Consider the following 15,006-nt stretch of genomic DNA (forward strand, 5'->3'; position numbering starts at 1 on the left):
GGTCCCCTTACTGACCTGTAAGGTGATTTATTTTTGAGCCCCCTATTGATGTACAATATGAGGTTACCTCTGGTCACCCTTTATTACTTTCATGTTTCTGCTTATATATATATTAGAAAGTTGATCTTTATAAAGTTATAAATATGATAATTTTTGAGTAAGACAAAGAAAATTGTCTATCTTGATAAAATTCAATTAATATATAAGGTGACCTGAGGTCTCCGTATTGATATCGATGAATTTACTTTTGTGCCTTTGATGCCTGGAGAGTTCCTAGAATGTTTTATTACTACGCAAAATGACGAACTATTTGCGGGGGACCCCAGGTCCTAGTTGAGCGTACGTTTTTCCTTCTGCGCCATACACATGTGTTTTCATTACACGATAAATTATGTTCCAAAACACAACAAATTGCGCTGGTTACTTTATAGTTAATTTAAACACATCCTTGACATTCCCCTTTCCAAATGACACTTGATATGCCCTTTAGAGCAAACAACACAGACATACAAAGATTTATTACATGTACATATCAAGTAATGCGTAAGCTTGCATAGAATACAGTTTCGAGATTATCGACCATGGTGGGCTCATTTTTCGAGAAAACAGACAGATCGATATGACAGATATTTATACATTCAATTCCACAATCATTTTTGTAGTCTTTTTGAAAATTGCAATGCATTTGGTCAATTTTTGGCAATTTCTCGAGCATTCGAAATGGGAAAGTGGCAAACACAACGCACAAAAAATGGCGACGTTCTATGTCATAAGGGCGCAGCGGAGAACAGTTCAGTTTAATTAAGATGTTGTTATGACACCTTGAGAGACTTTAAATGATTAAAGAAGAAAAAAAATATAAAAAAAATCACCAGATTTTAAGTATGCAAATGAAATGGGAATATTTTTAGCGAAGTATTTTTTTATCGGTTGCCTGGTAGCACAAACATATTGACAAACTCCATTTGTAATACCAAACGACGCTGTCACAGTCGACCGCCCATATGAGATTTTCTATTAGTTGAATGATGGCGAGAATATTGAGAATAAATCTTCAGAAGTTTTTTTTTGTGCTAATTGGTTCTTCAACCGTTGAAGGAGAATCGAGTATATATGTTTATCAATGAAATTTTTCAATTTAAGTCGGACTTATCCAACTTCATTTTTAGCAAAGATTAAATTAAACATGATACTAATTTAGACACTTTATCGTTATAATCCTTGCGCCATAAGGCGATACAATACATAATATAAAATCTCATAATTTGTTTATTTATGTATATATTTATTTGAAATTTATTTGAAATATATTAATAAAATATGTACTAAATAACAGTGAAAATTTCAGAACGCAGCGATATTTATTTCTTACATTAGACAACTTGTCCACGATTTTACCGGACAACCCTCGCATTATATCTTTTTGGATGTCACATTTAAACGTCACTGATACACAATACATGTATGAACAAAAAGTATCTAGAGTACCTTGAATGGTTAGATTTTTGAGAATGGCGTGTCATTCATGTCACTTGAAACTCCCTCCATATCATACCTTAGGGCTAGCAGAACTTTTCTTTCACACATTATAAGTATACTTTTTTATTCTTATATCACAGCAATAAATTTGAAAACCCAAGGATAATCATTCTACACGAGAAATACCAAACAATACATTATTACATTTATAGAGATGAATCTGTTGTAGAAGCTTTTCTTTTTGTTCATGCCATTGGCATACCAAATTATAGGTAAATAGGTAAAATGAGAAGAAAAATATGAATTCAATCAAAATGCTATCTAATAGATATAAATACACCAAATACTTTTGTTGCTAAGTCCCTGACATCTGGCGTCAGATATAATTACAGCCTTGAGAAATTGACATGCTTTTACTATGCACTTGCATTTCACTTGGCAAAATATAGATTTTGTAGTAAATATCGAGAAGGCAGCACACTTAACACGCAAGAAGAGAACACATAATTTATCAACTTCATTTTACACAGAATATCTCCTTTTTTGGCTGAAGTCTGTCCACACCTATTGTGATTGCAATGCCCCAGTTATCATCGCTGGAACTTATCTTGACAAAGTCAAAAGCCAGGTATGCATGCATAGTTTTTAAAATTTAAAATTAGGAATATGCTCTTCATTAAATTATAGCTTTTCAATTTGTACCTACACATTTACTTATGCTCATCCTAAAGAAAAAAAGCAAACTTTGCACATGATGTCCCTTTTAGAAAAAAAAATTACCATATAATATGTATATCTATGTCAATTTTTGCAGAATTCTGATGCGTTTTACAACAAAATACTGGATCACGTGCAGTTCAACAAACATTTGAAGGCGCACTTAGACAGGAAGAGATGCTTTGTTCTTGGTTTCCATGCAGACGGTACACCATTTTTTGATGGACTTTTTGATTTAGAAAAGTGTATTATTGAAATTGCAAGAGAAGAAAGATGGAAAGAAAGCATCCCCATAGACTGGGCTTTATGTGAGGTAGTTTTTCGAGAATTGAGAAAAAAAGGGAAAAAAATGATGTCAGTGGCAGAATTAACCGACAAATGCTTTGGTCAAAATAAAGCAAAAAGTGCGCAAATAGAAGACATCTTGAAATTTTACCATGATATTGGGGTAATTCTTTACTTCCATGAGGGAGCACTTTCTGACACAGTAATCCTTGATATCCAGTGGTTCATTGATTCTTTCAAGAACATCATTACAGACCCAAACCACGTCAGGGATGTTGCACAAAACAGGCGTGATTGGTTAGATTTTTACAAAAGTGGTCATATATTAGACACACTTTTGAATGACCTATGGAAATTGGGAAAATTCAAATTGAAAATCTGGAATAGACACCTGTACAAAGAACATATTCTTCAATATATGGAACGTTTAGGTTTAATTGTTGTTGGAACAGTTGCTCATTATATTCCGTGTGCAAATAAGCGCACATTTGGATGTGCTGAGGAAAACTATTTTCACTCTTTGGAGTACAAAACACCAGTGTTGGTCTTTCGATTTGAATTCCTGCCATATTTCTTCTACTTCCGTCTGATCGTTTCCTGTTTGACAAGGACCAACAAAGAATGGAGAGTTTTACAAGACAATGGACTTTGCCTTTACAAAAACGTTGCTTGTTTTGCGTATAAGCTGCATGCAGTCGCTTTGGCCGTGAATCCTTCCTCCATACAACTACAGGTGTTTCAACCGACAAATATTTCAGTTACCAAGAAGGTTGCATTGGAAGTTCGTAAGATTATCACACATTTATTGAATGATTTGCTGGAGAATTATCACAAAAAAATCGACATGTACACTGTTGGGTTCCAATGCTCAAAGCAGGAAGTATTTCATGAACATGATGATTGCTTCGTTAAAGAAGAGCAGTTGTTAAAGGAGGGGACTATGCTGTGCCCAAAACATGAACTGAATAACAGCCATATTCTACATGAATCAACTCTGCTATTTTACTGGAATCAGGTAATCATCACTGATGTTCTAAGTATATGTGAATAAAATCACTATAGAACATGCATATAATTACTTGTTGAATACCTTGCCTTATATAAAATATTTTTTCACGTGAATTTGGTAACTGAGAATCACATTTATTCATATATATTGAAATTTGAATGCTAAAAACAGTCGATCATCTTTATTGTTCATGCCGTATTACTTGATCATCCTGAAAATCTGACATAAATATATAAACTCAAAATTGAATCTTAAATATCATTGAACAAAAAATTTTTTGCATTCTTACATGAAATGCTTATTTTGAAAACTTATGGTTTACTAAGATATTTCTAATATATCATTCAAAAGTTTGTTTCATATTTTTTAGGATGTACTTGCAGAGTCAACAGGTATTTTTTCATCGAAAAATAAACATATTACATGAATTTGCACCTTAACTCAAAAATGACCTTGAAATTTCTTTCAGTAGAATTATATGCATTTCTTTTCACTTCTACCTCAGACCCTGACGCTCTAGTTGAAAATAGGGCTTGTAGGAATCTTCCAGAACCTGAAATGAGAAGATACAGAGTTCAGTGTTTCGAAAAACTCACAAAAAGTGGCAGAGAAGCTCTTCAGATGTACTTTGACAAGGTCTTCCCTCCGGCAGAGCTATTTATGTTACTTCAGAAAAATAAAGAAAACCTACGTAAACAGTTCAATACAGACCAATGTGATCTACTGTTTCCAGGTATCCCAGATTTTAAATTATTATTGCACGGTTTTTATTTTTGATTCACCAAGTAAACATCTTTGACCAAAGTTTAAACATTGTTTGTCTTCTTATGATGTGCTGAGTCTGTCATTATTTTTGTTTCTTTATAACAATGCAAAATTTCAAAGAATACAGCAAAAATATCATTGATCTTTCTGGAATGATAAGGGAATCTAAAACTTAAGGAAGAATGCCACACTAACTTTTTTATTTTCTAGATGTCTGAGTCAACCTTTGAAAACAATGGTTTGAGGCTTGAAGGCCGACATTAGCTCTTAATTATTTTATGATTTTTTTGTATTTTTTCAAAGAAAATTCAAAAAATTATTTACATCCAAAGTAGATGCTTTCTTTGCTTTCTTGTAAAAATTTTGCTGTAAATTAAATGAATGCATCACATGAATACCTAATAAAATATGTAAAGAAAAGCCGTAAAGATATCATTTTTTATATATATATATATATATATATATATATATATATATATATATATATATATATATATATATATATAAAGTATTTTTTATATGAAAATAAGCACACAATTTGTGAATATTTTTTTAAACTATCGTTAACATTTTTTCAAAACCAGTCACAACTGGGGAGAACATGTTCATCAATTATATTTCTGAAAGAAATTGAAACAAAATAGCCAAATTTTAGAGAATATATATATTTTTTTAATTTTTGGCCACGCCCGATCATAATTAAAACGATTTCAACCATAATTGTACAATTATTGGAAATAAATAACTTCCTCAAGATCACTAGTCAGATTAGGTGATGTACGGGCTAAAACTTTATTGTAAAACCTGACAATGAAATAGATTTCTTCATTGTAAAACATGAAAAGGCAATAAATTCGCATTTTATTCATTTTGTGTTAACTTTGATCGGGATGAGTTTAATTTTGATCGGGTTAGGTCCAAATATTAAAAAAATTAATTTCTTTAAAATTTCTCCATTTCATATTAATTTCTTTTTAAAATATGATTGACAAACATGTTGTCCTTAGTGATTCTAAAATTAAAATTTAAAATTAAAAATTTTGTTTTATATTCATAAATAATTTATAAAAAAAAAATTAAAAAGTCTAACCAGCCTCTCTTTACATATATTATAAGATATTCATAGGATGCATTCATTTACAGCAAACTTTTAATTCGGAAAAAAAACTTATTTGGACATAAATATTTTTTGTTTCATTTTCTTTGAAAAAATACAAAAAAATTAATATAAAATAATTAAGAGTTAATATCAGCCTTTCAATTCTGAAACCATTGCTTCAAAAGGATGACTTCAAGATCTATAAAATAAAAAAATTGATGTGGCATTCCACCTTAAATAAAACCGTGGTTAAATCATATCTTCCGTCATCAAGAAGTTGTGATTATGAATATCGCCTCGACTGACCTAAGTCAATAAAAAAAAATGCGTAGCAACTGAAGTGAAAGTTGTGAGTACTTCGAACGAGACCTTAAAAACTGAGGCCCCGCGGCAATGCGGTTGCACGATAGAGATCCCCACTGCTGAATGCCCCTGAATGCCTTGTAAAGGTCGCAATTTGAAGGCCTTCATTGGTATATGGTGACGTCTCTATAAAAAAATTTAAGGAAAAAAAACAATAAATATAGGAGAAAACTTCGATGCACAAGACTGCCGCTACGAAATATTAAACGAAAGTATCAAAATGCTTATTTTTTAAAGCTAACTCCTAAGGGATTGAATTTTATTTTTTTAAAATTCTAATTCATTAATTTATTTTTGTTTGATAAAATAAATTTTTTTTAAAAAGTTATTTCATTTACACAACATTTTTATTTTAAAAGTTTTCTTTCAAAAGTTTATCTTTCAGAAAATATTTATGTTATTTCATATTTTTGATATGATCATACAGTCGATAAATCGATTCCAACCTCTTCTGCCTTTGATGTGACCATCATGTACAAACTGTTGAGGAACTACGGACCAAACCTTCCTACCCCGACCAAAGGCTGGGGAAGACACCGGACCCGGGACAGAAATCTCCTACTGATGACGTAGAGAGGATCCGAGTTTATAGGAACGAAGTGGAACATAAAACTCCGGCAACTAGTGTCATGGAGAAAGAGGACTGTCGTCTGAAGTGGAGGGATTTATGTCAGGTGATATAGGATAAATCTATTTTAACTGTTACAATTGTAGGCTGAAGGTGAAAAATTAAAGAAAAAAAAATTAAGTGTTCGCATCATTTATATCATTTATTTTGAATTGTATCAAAATTGCTAAGTTATTTCTTCACTGCATTACAATGTATCATCAACTAGTGACTGCTTATATTTTGCTTAATTAATGCAAGAAAGAAATTCCTTTCTATCGATCTATAGGCTAGAAGGCTTGCAAATGACACCTTCTCTTGCAGGTAGTGATTTATTTATTAGAATGTATTCCTGTCTTGTTGATGGAGATACAAGTTTTATGACGGCCAGTTATTACATTTCTGTAGGAGAAACAGATATATCTGCTAATTTTCTTGTAAACTCAATCTATCAGATTTAATGGTATATAATCTATAACAGTACAGCTTTACAGAGTCAAAACTTCTAAAATTTTGTTTATACAGGCAATACTACGACTTAGCGAAGGAAGCCTGGAACAAGATATAATGGAACTCATATATTGAGGCACCAAGACTGAGAAAGTATTAGCGTCATGTTGTGTTATTGCATAACCATCAGACGTTTACTCTCACAATCTTTTCTCTGTTGTATATTTTCTTTAGTCAAGATTTTTTTATGATTTGTTTTCTGTGAAAATCGTTAACTTTTCAGTCAACAGACTGATACAAAGCAAAATTTTTAGCAAGGATTTAATTTTGGCATTATTAGCGAAGGTGATGAGACCGCTAAAAAATTAATTGCGTTTCAGTTGTAATGGCTTCTTTAGTGGGCTTTTTATAATATCTCTTAATTTACTTCTCGCTTAAAATGAAATACCTATTTCTAAGGATAAATCGATAAATATGTCTCTCGCTACCACTTATACGGTATATTAAGCGCACTATGGACATTTATAGAAATAAGCGCATTTGGCTGTCTATGTTTCTATCTGTCTTGTCTTTGAGTGTTCACATATTTATAAAACTAAAATGTTAATTCCCTATGGCACCTGATCCGACCAAACAAACGTCTTTAGTGAAATGGTTTACTGTTTTGCAAATTTGTTAATTTTTTTTTTAAATCTTTTGTTTTCATTGATTGTATTTTGGCGATTCCCCTTATTTCATATGTACCAGTCATAACTTGTTATTGAAAATATGTCTTAGTTAGAGTGTCCTAGTGAGAGATTCAATTTTTTTTTTTTTTTAATTCTTTATTTATTTTACACAATCTGTTTTATAAATCAAAATACACATTTTATCATAGTACAGATTGGTTTTTCAGAGAGAGAGAGAGAGAGAGAGAGAGAGAGATGGAGAAAGAGAGATAGAGGGGGAGAGAGAGGGAGAGGGAGAGATGGCATGTTATTTCTTTTACATAAATAAACAAAAAAACTTTTTCATTTCATAAAAACAATTGATTCCACTGATTCCAGTCGGTGTCAAAAATCTCTCTGTCACCATTTTTATATGCTAAATATTTTTGAGTTTCATAAAAAAAATTAATATGTGAAGTCGCAAGTCTGACATCTAATTTTTTTCCTAAGCATCTCATTGTATATATATAATATTTTATCCATAGGAACAGCAAGTTATGAATGTCTTTGTTTTTTACTAGAAATCCCAAAATAAAATTTTGCTTTGTAAATGAAAGTTGTAACCCTATCTTTTGCTCACAATATGTTTCAAAATTGTTGAGGAAGGTTTGTACATTGTCACACTCCCATAAAATATGTATTATTGTTTCTTCTTCCATATTGCAGAAAGAACATAAGTTATTATCTCTTTTCCTTATTTTACATAGATATGAGTTTGTACCTAGTATTTTATTTAGAATTCTGTATTGAAACCATTGCAGTTTACTATTTTTTGTAATCTTAAATGGAAGTTTAAAAATCCTTCTCCATTCACTTTCCCCTAAATTAAAAATATCATTCCATCTTGTTTTCCCAGTGGGTTCAATATCATTTACATTGATTAATTCATAAAACTGTTTCGCTTTTTTACACATTGAAAGAAAATGAGTGCTGGACAAAATTAATGGGTTAGGTAATTTTGCAATTATATCATTAGTGTCTGTTGCTTTCATCCATGCCTTTACAGCATGTATTATACCTGCAAAATCTAAGAAATTAAGCCTTAAATTTGGATATATGCCACAAAATTCCTCAAAACTATAACAGGAACCATTTTCATCTATAAGATCATTAATAAATCTAATATTCAAGTCATACATATTTTTATTATAAATAACTTTCCCACCAATGACAATTTTAGGATTATAAAAAATTGGTATGTCTCCTGCAACCTTGGATAAACTATAGTTTTTATTATTTAATTCAATCCAAGCCTCAAAGACATCTTTCCAAAACTTGTTTTTAAGATTCTTCATGATGTTTTTAATATATTCAATGCCGCATGTTAATATTTTTATCAAATCTAGATTAGGTAAAAAATTTTGTAAACCTTTATCTGACAGTATAAGCTGTCTCATCCAAAATAATTTAAGTGATGCAGTGAAAGCTCTAATATTTATCATTTTTAGTCCACCTTCTTCATATTTTTTCACTAAGACATCTTTCTTTACTCTGTGTTGAGGACCATTCCATACAAATGAGAAGAATAATTTTTCCAGTTCCTTCAAAAGGTTTTCTGGTGGATTTGGAATAGCCATTAGTATGTGGTTTAATAGTGGTAAAACTAGAGTTTTAAGAACAGTTATCTTTCCAATAGGTGTCAAATATCTTTTACTCCACTGACTAATTACAGCTTTTATTTGTCTTAATTTTGGTTCATAATTGAGTCTTTCAATTTCATTCAAATCAACATCATAATGAATTCCAAGTAAGGTAAATCTTGTACATCCCCACTTAAGATTATACTCATTACTTAGTATTTCTTGACTAAATCTTTTGGAACCGATCCAAACTGCATGGGATTTCGAACAATTGATGTACAAACCAGACATTTCTGAAAATTTCTTTAATGTTTTCATCACTTCTGTTAATGATTCTTTGCTACCATCTAAAAGGATTGAAGTGTCATCTGCTAATTGGGATATTTTCTTTTCCATATTTTTTACTGTAATTCCCTTGATTTTTTTATTTTTTCTTATCATTATTGCTAAAATTTCTGCACACAAGATAAAGATATAGGGTGATAGGGGGTCTCCTTGTCTACACCCTCTCTGTATATTAAATCTTTGTGAAAAATTACCACTTTGATTAATTGTGGAATTTATATTGGTATAAAACAATTTCACCCATTTTTGTATTGAGGGACCAAAATTAAAAAACTGTAAGGAACTCTGAATAAAATTCCATGAAATAGTATCAAAAGCTTTCTCGAAGTCAATCAAAAGCAACAAGCCTGGTATATTTTCTTCTTCTGTGTACTGCATTATATCATAAATTAAACGTGTATTTTCTCCTATGTACCTATTTGAAATAAATCCGGTTTGATCACTATTTATCAATTTGTCCAATTTATTTTTTATTCTGTTAGCAATAGAACCTGATGCAATTTTGTATACAGTATTTAGGAGTGTTATTGGCCGCCAGTTTTTTAGAAATTGTCTTGGCTTATCCCCCTTAGGTAAAAGCGTTATTATACCATGTCTCTGTGTGATAGACATAAGATTATTCTCATATGCATAATTAATTGATCTAACAACAAAGTCTCCAAGGTATTTCCAAAAAACTTTAAAAAATTCTGCCGAAAAACCATCAGAACCAGGTGATTTGTCTGCTTTCATTTTATTTAAAGTGCTAGAAGCCTCCTGTAAAGTAATGAAACCTTCTAATTCTTCAGCTTCTGCATTAGATAATTTTGGAGAATTCTCACTTATTAGATCTGACTCAAATTCTTTCAGTGGTTTACTCAATACAGATTCAGAATATAATTTGTCATAAAAATTCTTTGTTTCTTCTAAAATTTGTGCTTGATCATGGATTATCTCCCCTGTATCTAATTCTAGCATAGGTATTATTTTACTAGTATAGTTTCTAGATTCTAGAGAACAGAAATATTTTGTAGGTTTTTCTCCCTCATCTACCCATCGTGCCCTACTTCTTACACATATACCTTGTAATTTATGTTTTCTTAAATTTTCAAGGTCTTGTTTTTTGTTTTCCAAATCAGAAATATTTTCATCTGTAATATTTTCTTCAAGTTTATTTATTTCTTCTCTTAATTTTTTTTCTGCATTTTCATTTTTCTTTTTTAGGTATGAAGAATATGAAATACTTTTGCCCCTGATTTCCATTAGAAGAGTTTCAAGAAACAATTGATCATTTATAGTAAAACATATGTCTTTGTCGTGAAGAGAATCTATACATTTTCTTTCATAAACTGGTACAGCATACTGCTTTTTAATATTACTAATGACCTCTTTAATGCTATCTAAGTACTCTTTGTCCCTTAAAAGAGAATTATTAAACTTCCAGAAGCCTCGTCCTTTTTTAAAGTCATGAAATTTTAACACCAAAGAAATCATTGAATGGTCTGATCTATAGCTAGTTTCAATGTTACATTTATTAAGGTGAGGTAAAAGTGTTTCTGACATGACAAAAAAATCAAGACGACTCTGTTTAAAAGGCTTTTTCTTGCGCCAAGAATACCTTCTGTGTTTTTCATGTAGTTGTCTAAAGGGGTCTATATATCCATTGGACTCCATAATTTCTAATAATTTACTTCTAGCCTTTGGGTTGTTTACATGTTTATAATTAAAATAATCGAGTTCTGGATTCAATACTAAATTAAAATCCCCGCACCATACAATATTACTACAATTCATGTCCTCTAAATATGATTCAATATTCTCAAAAAAACTCGGAGTGTCATTATTTGGACCATATACAGTACATATTACTAATTCATGACCTTGAATACAAGCTTTAATAATATGAAAATTTCCATCTTTATCACCTTTTTCTGATAAGACCTTGAAATCAAAGTTGTTATTTACAAGAAGTGCAACACCTCTGGAGTTGCTTGTAAAAGAACTAAAAAAACATTTATAACCCCATAAGTTTCTCACTTCATTCTCAATTTCAGATGAGAAGTGAGTGTCTTGTAAGCAATATATGTTATATTTAAGTGTTTTTAAATATATAATGAAAAACATCTCTACGTTTTGCGACATCACCCAGACCTTGACAGTTAACTGATAATATTTTAACCTCCATCAAAACAGAGTAATGACATTGGGACTTGACACCGACTGGAATTCAGACTGTAAATGAAAGGTTTGATTTTATCACTTTGTTGAAAACATGCCGTACGAAAAGAGAAAGAAGAGGAAAGTAAGAGAAGAAAAACATGAAAAGAAAAATAAAACATATTTTGCGTTACAGTAATGTCAGTAGAGGATTGTCCTGGCAATAATTCATACCATTAACCACATGTATGGAATGTCCGTATAGGTAGTAGCTCAATACCGGTTGTTTATCTGTGCCGTGTAATCTCAGAACCTGTGCGTAGTATAGTAATTTCCGGATTGCAGATTTTACTCCTGGTCTTCTTTAGGATTTATTTTTTCATCTATGTCGTCAAAGATGTCAAACACCACCTTTTCCTCCCCCACTTGGCCATAGATGTGCCCGTTGAAATACCATGCAGCCTTGATTTTGGGGTTTTCGAGTAGGTTATTTATCAGTTTGCTGTTCAAGTAGGTCACATCATCACTGAGGCGAATCGAAAAATCCGTGTTTTTCTTCATGGCTGACCGATGGATCATAATCCTGGTTTTGGCCGTATTGTTTCTCATTTTCATCAGAATTGGCCGTTGATAACCCGGTCTTCCCGGAATACGATGTATAGCAATGATATCACTCTCCGGAACTTCCACCCCTGTGTTTCCCTTAATAATTTCTTGTGCGACCTCCATGACATTTTCTCCTTTAATTTCTTTCACCCCATGTAATTTAATGTTGTTTTTTCTCGAGTATTGTTCGTTCCAGTTTGATTTGGCCAGTGCTGAGTTGGCAATTTGTTTGATTTCATTGTTTTCTGTTTTCAGTTTTTCTATGTCGGATCTTTGCTTATCAATAGTTTCTTGTAATGATTTTATTCTTTCCTCATACATTACTTCCATTTCTTTATTGTGGTCAGAAATGATTTCTTTGACAATGGTACTAACAATAATTTTCAGATCATCATTTTTCACAGTTTTTTTGACGCTTTCTTTCAAAGACTTTAGATCCGCCAAAATACTTTTCAATATCTCACCACCTTCTGATTGTTTTTCCGACTGTTTTTCACCGATTGTATCATCACTAATACTAACATTGGCAGATGCACTCCTATTTCCAGACCTTTTATTTTTACCCTGACTGACGGACATTTTTAAAACCGCAATTTTTGTTTTCAAGCACCGGTAATCTGTTTACTGCACAACACTACACTGAACTGATTCACATGAACACTTTTCACGTGCACTACTCGAACACGGAACTCTCCATAAATTATGCCCCACAAACGACAAATATCAATAATAACTCACAAAAGTAGAAGCTTTTTCAGTGTATAAAATAGAAACATACTTTTGATATGTAAAGAGCGGGTACTACTGCCAATATTGCCAGTCTCTACGGAGCCGTCTACCAAACGTCCGTCTTGCTCACCGCCATTACCAATGCCCGAGAGATTCAATTGAATCTCTTGAATGAGAGATTCAATTTTAACTTCCTCATAAACTCTAACAGAATGCAAGAAAATTCATATATTGTTAAATATTTGTGGGGGTTGATTTTTGTTATTTGAATGGAATAGAAATGTATCGAATAAATGTCCTTTTTGTGAATCACTTGAAGATACAAAAGTTAAACACCAAATTTTTTATTGTAGATATGTAGAAATGATTTCGGAAAATATAGAAAACTGTCTGAATTTGAATATAAAATGCAAAAATTTTGTTTTGTTTTTTTTCTATGAACAAAAAAAAACGACTGTTTCACTGACGTATTTATTATCTTACATAGCATTTTTTTTTTGTGTAAGATAAAAATGAAGCTAAGATAAGAAAACAGAGATGAAAATATAAAATGATATCTTGTATTATGTAAAGGGAAACCTTATGTATCAAAATAAGATTTATTAAAAAAATTAGATGTAATCTTTACATATAAATGGTTCTATGATATTTCGATAGCTTTGTGATAATAATAGTCTGACTATCTGAAGGGGTCTGTCCTTCAGTAGTGTTGCCAGGTGGGGGTAATTATTATGGACTCTGTGAGGTGGAAGATGTACCCCATGGCAGCGAGACTTAATTATTATTATTCAATTATTTATCTATTTATTTATTATTATTATTTGCAAAAAAAAAATATTTGCATATTTTTATATTTATAAGGTAGTGCATCATTCCGATTCATATGATGTTTACATCTATAATTTCTATGTCTTTATATTTATATATATTTATTTATATTACACATACATATCTACATATAAGATATAATTTATCCAATAAAATGGGCCCCTGGCACCATAAGTGGGGATTAGCCGGTAATATCTTAGGATATATTATCCCAACTTCTGTTGTAGTTGAAAATAAAGATTGACAAAAAAAATTTCGTTATTTTCTAGGTATGAGCAGACCCACGAATTTATGTCCACCACGAAATGTAAAATATTACGGACATAACTACTAAAGAATTCTTCATCAACGACTTCAAATCCCCATGAACCAAGAGTTTTTACTCAAACCACGAAAAATTGACCCCACGCAAATATTTGTTTTTACAGTAATAAAGCTATAATTTTATAAGCTAACATAACGTTTTGATTATGGTAGCAACATTTTCAATTTCCTTTGATTAAATATTTCTTACTTCCTCAACCAGTTAATGATAAATACTTTAAGCAATTGGTACATGGCTACTTAATCTTTTTATTTGTTTCAGTTCGTATGAGGGTATTATGTTCTTGAACATTTGAAAATTAGGAGTTGTATTTTCCTTATATCTTTGCGTTAATTTTTTTTTAATTTAAGGATATTTAATTTTAATATTTTAACATTTTTATTATGCACGTAATTGTGTAAATAACTTGTAACATTCATGTTTGTATTCAAAACTAGAATATTAAAGACTTTCTTTAGGTATTTTTATTTGTTGCTCATGTGCTTAAAATTGAACTTCCCAGTACTTTCAACTGAATTGTACTACAGACTACAAATGAAACAGATAGCACAAATTCATTCAAATGAGAGGACATGCATCCGGCTTAAGACTGATGAATGAATTTTGTTTTTAATGCAGGAAGGCTAGTTTCTCCGCCAATTCTGCTGGAACATCTCTGATCAAGCAGTTATATGAGTGAAAGAGTTTAAAATAGGATGTAAAACAACATGCAATCAATCATCATTTTTGTAAGACAAGAACTAAAACAGATGACTTCTTCTCACGAGAATTTTCTTCTGACCAACTAAAAAGATGGAATTTGATGACTGTGATTATAAAAAATACTGTTCATTACTTTAAATTTGTGCATAATTTATATTCATATATACATATATCCCTCCTCCACCATTAGGATTGGAGAATTAGTTTAATGCGGTATTGGAGAGAACGTTCAGGGATGACATCAGACGAATACAGCATTAGAAACCAGGGATAA

This window comes from Saccostrea cucullata, unplaced genomic scaffold (genome assembly GCF_032062105.1).
Source record: "Saccostrea cucullata isolate Sc308-1 unplaced genomic scaffold, CSIRO_AGI_Scuc_v1 ctg7863, whole genome shotgun sequence".
Classification (NCBI taxonomy): Eukaryota; Metazoa; Mollusca; class Bivalvia; order Ostreida; family Ostreidae; genus Saccostrea; species Saccostrea cuccullata.